At 42.7% G+C, this 6,380-nt stretch overlaps 1 pseudogene; it reads right to left on the reverse strand.

Annotated features, from left to right (window-relative positions):
* Positions 1-2,273: 2,273 nt before the first annotated feature.
* On the reverse strand, positions 2,274-5,044 carry LOC123066096 (uncharacterized; annotated as a pseudogene).
* Between the last annotated feature and the right edge of the window lie 1,336 nt (positions 5,045-6,380).

Consider the following 6,380-nt stretch of genomic DNA (forward strand, 5'->3'; position numbering starts at 1 on the left):
TTCACGCAGGCAAAGTTTTATATGTTGCAACAAGATATGAAGAAGGTACAGGAGCTTGAGGTAATTGATAGACTGACAGGGACCGATAGTCAGAGATTTGTGGTTTTATGGAAGAATAACAGGGATCACAGATTTAATGTGGACTATACGCCAGGTAACTCGGCAGAAACTATAAAGTGCAGTTGCCGAAGTATGACTCGCAAAGGGCTTCCTTACAAGCATATTATTCATGTTTTGAATGCACTGAACTTACCTGTGATACCCAAGTGTTGTGTCCTGCGAAGATTCTCAAAAAAAGCACGAGCTGGACTGCCCGTGAAGCGCACCAGCGATTTGTTTGCGTGGGGTTGGTCGAGTGGTGAGGACAGAGCTAGATATAGTGAGTTGACCATCAAATCTTCAGAAGCATGTCATGTCGCATGCAGTAATCCTTTCTTATTCGACAAGTTGATGGCAGCTCTGGATGATATTATAGTGAATAATGATATTCAGTGACTTGAAGATGATATTCAGCGAAGCTTCGTGAACAGTAATCCATTTGAGCCTAACCGAGATTATATTCTGGTTCGTGATCCAGTAAAGGTTTCCACCAAGGGCGCACCTAAGCAGAACAGTAGAGATCGTGGTAAGGGTGGCCCAGATGTGACAAAAAATGAGAGGCCTAAAGCATTTGACGAGAAATCTGGACGAAAATGTAGCATATGCAGCGGCTTAGGTCATAACAGGAGCACATGCAGCAAAAATAAAGAGTATGTCTATTATTTGTTTATGTCAGTTTTGTTGTTTCATTAATGGTGCATTGATTCTCATATTTTTTTGTATGCAGCAACTGGACTTGAAGACTCAAGTGAAGACGATGCGAGTGTTTTACCTCTTCCATTTATATGAAAAACATTTGTTAAATTTATGTTCGTGTTGAGTATTTTATATGTGTGAAACAAGATTATTGCCTACAGACCGTTATTTTTTCAGACTTGTTATTTTCTGTCCACTACAATAAAATTACTGTGGTGACAATTGTTATGTTGAGACATCATTGTTGTTGATATAAATATTCAGTATTCATTGTTTATTTTATGAATTCTGCATGTATTTACTACAGTCCTGTCGGCTGTCAAATATATTAAAATAAGAGAAGTACTCTGTGAACTGTTGTTGAAAAAAAATGAAAAAAAATGCCTGCCCATCTCCACAGCGTGTCTTAGTAAGCCCGTCGTTATCAAGCCCAACGGGCGACTACCACAGGCATTTCGGAGCACGCCGTGGAAACTAGGCCCAACAGGGCAGCATCGACGCGACACATCGACGGGGTAGTAATCAGAGGAGTTCAATGCGACGACGGGAGCTGAGTATATAAACTAGTTGTCGTCGTCTTTGGCCGGCGAGGTGGGACTAAACTAGTTAGTTTCCCTGTCGCGGCGTCTCAGCGGTGGTAACTGGGCCGGCCCACGGCGCGTCGAGCCGTCGAGAAGACCGCACCGTCAATTGCCTTTTTGGGCCGGCCCACGGCGCGTCGAGCCGTCGAGAAGACCGCGCCGTCCAGTGCCTTTTTGGGCCGGCCCACGTCGCGTGTGGTTGTGTCCACGTCGCCCCGCGGCCGACGCAAGTTTAGTCCCACCTCGCCGGCCGAAGGGGACGACGACCAGTTTATATACTCAGCTCCCGTCGTCAAATTAAACTCCTGTGATTACTACCCCATCGATGTGCCGCGTCGATGCTGCCCTGTTGGGCCTGGTTTCCATGGCGTGCTCCGAAACGCCTGTGGTAGTCGCCCGTTGGGCTTGATAACGACGGTCTTACTAAGACACGCTGTGGAGACGGGCGGGCATTTTTTTTCATTTTTTTTTCAACAACAGTTCACAAAGTACTTCTCTTATTTTAATATATTTGACAGCCGACGGGACTGTAGTAAATACATGCAGAATTCATAAAATAAACAATGAATACTGAATATTTATATCAACAACAATGATGTCTCAACATAACAATTGTCACCACAGTAATTTTATTGTAGTGGACAGAAAATAACAAGTCTGAAAAAACAATGGTTCGGAAATAAATCATGTAAACAAAAAAAGAATGATTAGATAATATTTATGAAACAAAATATCATGTGGACATAAAAAATATTTGGAAAAGTGCCGAGTCTATTACATATAACTATTCGTAAGCAGAGTCTATTACATAAAATTTATAAGCAAGTGCGCAAAGCATTTGAAAAATAAAGTCCTCCAGTACCACCCAATCACATGCAAAACTCCTCTGTGCCGCATCTATTTTTTCTTCTTTGATATCCGAATAATTTTGTTTTTCACTTCATCAAGCTTGTTTCTTTCCGAAAAGATAAGTTGCGCAATCATTAACTCTCTCGAATCATCAATTGAGGTCTGAAAAAAATGGTGTTAGCACAGCGTTCATTGTACATCGTAGTCCAAACATGACTTGCGTACCTGTGAAAATAAGCCTGTCCATTTGTCACCATCCCAATATTGAAAGCATCGAAGGAGAAATATTCCACACGAATTCCTAGTGCATACAATTTACGAAGATTAAATATCTACTGTACATACAAGACCGACATTCTGTCGAAGTAAGAACTCACCCATCATGTTGTTTTGGCATATCATACGTTTGAATAGGCCAATTGGAAACATCCGGATATTTCACAATTCCGGTTGCATTTGCTTCTTGGATATCTTCTGCTAGTTGTTTTCTCTACAGATTTAATAAACATGGTGGAAAGAATGTCATTCAGTGTACTAAAGAAAACGAATGTTACCAAATGCACATTTGAAAGTTCAACTTACCAGGTCCTCAACGAGTTCTCTAGTAACACTGTCAAGTTTTCCGGTCATCAACGAGTCAAGAACCTGAAACTCTCTCTTCCCGCTATGCATGACGACAGTAATCCAGTGATTATTTTGCTTGTTTAGAGGAATATAAGTCTGCATCACAAGGACCATAAAACACAATCATCACATACTATCGTATGTATGTACCGTGTTAACAATAAAACTTACCTTTGATTTTTTGAAATACTCGTCCTCACATCTGTTCACGGGTCCATTACTATGCGACTCTGCTTCATAATCGTTACCGGCGGTCTTCTTTCCGGGTCTAATGTGAAGCAACCAATGTATCCTCCAAGTTGTCAACATGAAACGATCATCATTAACTTTGTCGACCAAAAATGATGAGTATGCATTAATTACCTATAAATAATGTGTTAGATTAAACAATGGTATTTTTGAATCAATTGTAAAACAATATATGAAATTAACTTACGTTGTCACTTAGCCACTCATGGTTAATAATCTAACAAGCTCTCCGCACAGTGAGACCTTCTTCCATGCCATCACTGAAAATTTCTGTTTTGGCATGTTTTTGTGAATGCTCATGCGCACGCACGTACTTGATGGACGCTTTCACCACATCATACTCATCACCAGATTTGTTAACACCACCATTTTGGAACAATTCTGTAACGCACAACTCAAATAATTATAAACGCAAATACATAAATAATTATTACGCAATAACAATTAGAAACACAAAAAACTTACTTCCTTTGGCAGAACATTTTGCACGTTTGTTCGGTTTAGGGACCACATAAGGAGACTTGACATGTTGTTATCCTTTGCGCTTGCGCCTGCCAGTAACCTCCTCCACTTCCTCTTGTACTCCTTGAGAACCAACCGACGCATGCGATGCGATTTCGTCCGTCTCTAAAGATGTGGCAGCTTTTTCATCTGATACTTCTGGTACTTGGACAGAATCATCCATATCACCCTTGAAACTATCCCAGTACTCAGGTGTGCAGTAAAAAGGTGTGTTTCCACGAGAAGTTACATCAACGCTGTTATCATCCTTTTGCAAATTCATTTTGGAAGGTGTGCGGAACCGGTCTGAATCATCTTTTTGATATACAAACTCTTTTTGCGGACGTCCACCATCGTTTGAAGACTCATTAATGCCTCGGTACAGATTCTCTTCGTCCTCTTCCAGGTTACTGGGTTTGTAGGAGACGCCGGTTTTGTTCAGTTTCTCAATCATCCTCTGCAAGAAAACATTTCATCTTAGTTCTTCAATTCAGTGATGCACATTAAAGAGACGTGCTCAAGTGTTACCTGTGCGCATAACTCTGGCAAACGAAGCATTTCCTTCCGAATCTCATTCATCTCACTCAAAATCCGGTCCATATTAGGCTTCTGGCTCGAAGCCTCCGAGGTACTGCCCTCTTTCCTCGTTCCAATAACGTTAGATTTTTTGCTACTAGCTTTCTTGGTTTTTTGAGCTTCTTCTTCCGCAATTTTTTTCAGCCTATACTCCTCTGTAATGTTGTCATCGATCTACAAGTGCAACAAGAGAATTATACATACAAACCATATGCACACTTTACTTTATTTCATAAATGTAAAACAAACATGATTACTAGGATTACCATCCCAACACCATGACCATATTCATAGTCATATTTGTCTCTTCTCACAGCCATATCTTCCGTCCAGTTCCTCATCAGCGGGCTCAACAATGCCAACGGATCATATTTTGGACCGATGATTGGTTGCACCTTCTCCCAGTATAGGTACTGCAAAACACATAAACTAATTAAATTACATGTTCTTCCGTGACATTTTATAACAAAAGTGTTGAAATTAATAAATAGAACGTACTTGCAAAAGGGCGAGGTTCCCCTGGGGCCACTGCCTAACATGGCCGTCCTGCAGAAGCTTACCAATCTCCGATAAACAGAATCGTGAAGTGAATGCATTCCAGTTGAACTTCCTTATCAACTTAATATTTTGCACTAAGGCATAGTATTTTTTCGGAACGTATTCATGAGACACTGGTGCAATTATAGTTCCTAAGAGAACTAGAAATGTCATCCGAATAAAGTCATCATCAGTGCTCTTATTCTTCACAATCTTTTCTATGAGATCATCAATCATGATCTTACCATTTTTCTTGCTAACAAAACTAACAGGTATATTTTTGGTTGCTTTTTCTCCTTCAGTACTAAGAAACCCAAAAACATCCACTCCATTGTTTTTCCAACCAAATATGGAGTACACATCATCAGGCCTTAGTGAAATAAGACCTTTACATCCAGCAGTACTTAACTCTCTTCAACCATGAATTTTTTGCTACTCGGATTGTAACCTTGGAGTAAAAAGTGAAGCAAAAATCACGCATCTTTATCGATGGTATTCTAAACATGCCCTGCATATCCGTTTCATAAAACTTGAATTTCTGACTGGGTGACAGTTTGTCAACTAGGCTAACCCACTTTTGAACAGAACATGGAATCACACCGTTGATATTCATACTGCATCAAATAGATTTCTGTCACACACCATCATACTGCTATGAGCCTCGTCGTATAAAAAACTGGAAAAAACATACACGACGGCGATGGTGGGAGAGGCACCGGCGGCGTATAGTGGCGACGTGTCAGGGGACGCAAGCCGGCGCGGGCGCACCGACGACGTTTGTACGGTGGGGCGACGGTGGGAGAGGCAGCGGCAGCGTATACAGGGCGACGGGTCAGGTCAGGGCAGGCCGGCGCGGCCGCACCGGCGCCGTTTTGGAGTGTGGGGCGACGGGCGGCGTACGGTGGCAGCACGTGCAGATCGCGGCGGCGGCGAGACGGGCTGACGTAGAAGGAAAATTTGCATGCACGTCGGCTAACGACGTCGCCCGAGCGCTGATTGCGGCGTCGTTGTTAGTGGGACGGCCCCATGCACGCATGCGCGTCGGTTAGCGAGACGGCCGGCGTTTTTTTTTGCAGGGCCTCATTTTTTTAACTAAATAAAGTAGGCACATTTTTTTAACTGTATCAAATTTTTTTATCTTAACCAATTTTTTTAACTTAATCAAATAGGCTCTTTTTTTAACTTAGCCAAACGTGCCCACTTTTTTTCCATGTGCTACTGTACCCTAGCAGGGCACGCACGCAAAAATTTGTCCCGTTTCGAGTCCGTATGGATTTTCTACCATTTTCCGGGCAGAAAACCCAGAAAATACTGCCCGGACGTGACGCAACATGCGTTCGTTGTCGGATTTTATTCATTTTGGACGTGGGGTGCCCGGGTGGGGCTCCACACGCGCTCGCAGAAGTTGGGTGCAATCCGTCAAACCGCTCAGGTACTTGCAGTGGAAGGGGGTGGTTTCGGTATGGCCGGAGGGGACCCTCGGTCGCACGTCTCCGCTTCGCATCCGCCAAACGTGCCCAATTTTTTTCCACGTGCTACTATGCCCTAGCAGGGCACGCATGCAAAAATTTGTCCCGTTTCGAGTCCGTATGGATTTTCTACCATTTTCCGGGCAGAAAACCCAGAAAATACTGTCCGGACGTGACACAACGTGCGTTCGTTGTCGGA

This window comes from Triticum aestivum, chromosome 3B (assembly GCF_018294505.1).
Source record: "Triticum aestivum cultivar Chinese Spring chromosome 3B, IWGSC CS RefSeq v2.1, whole genome shotgun sequence".
NCBI classification, from domain to species: Eukaryota; Viridiplantae; Streptophyta; class Magnoliopsida; order Poales; family Poaceae; genus Triticum; species Triticum aestivum.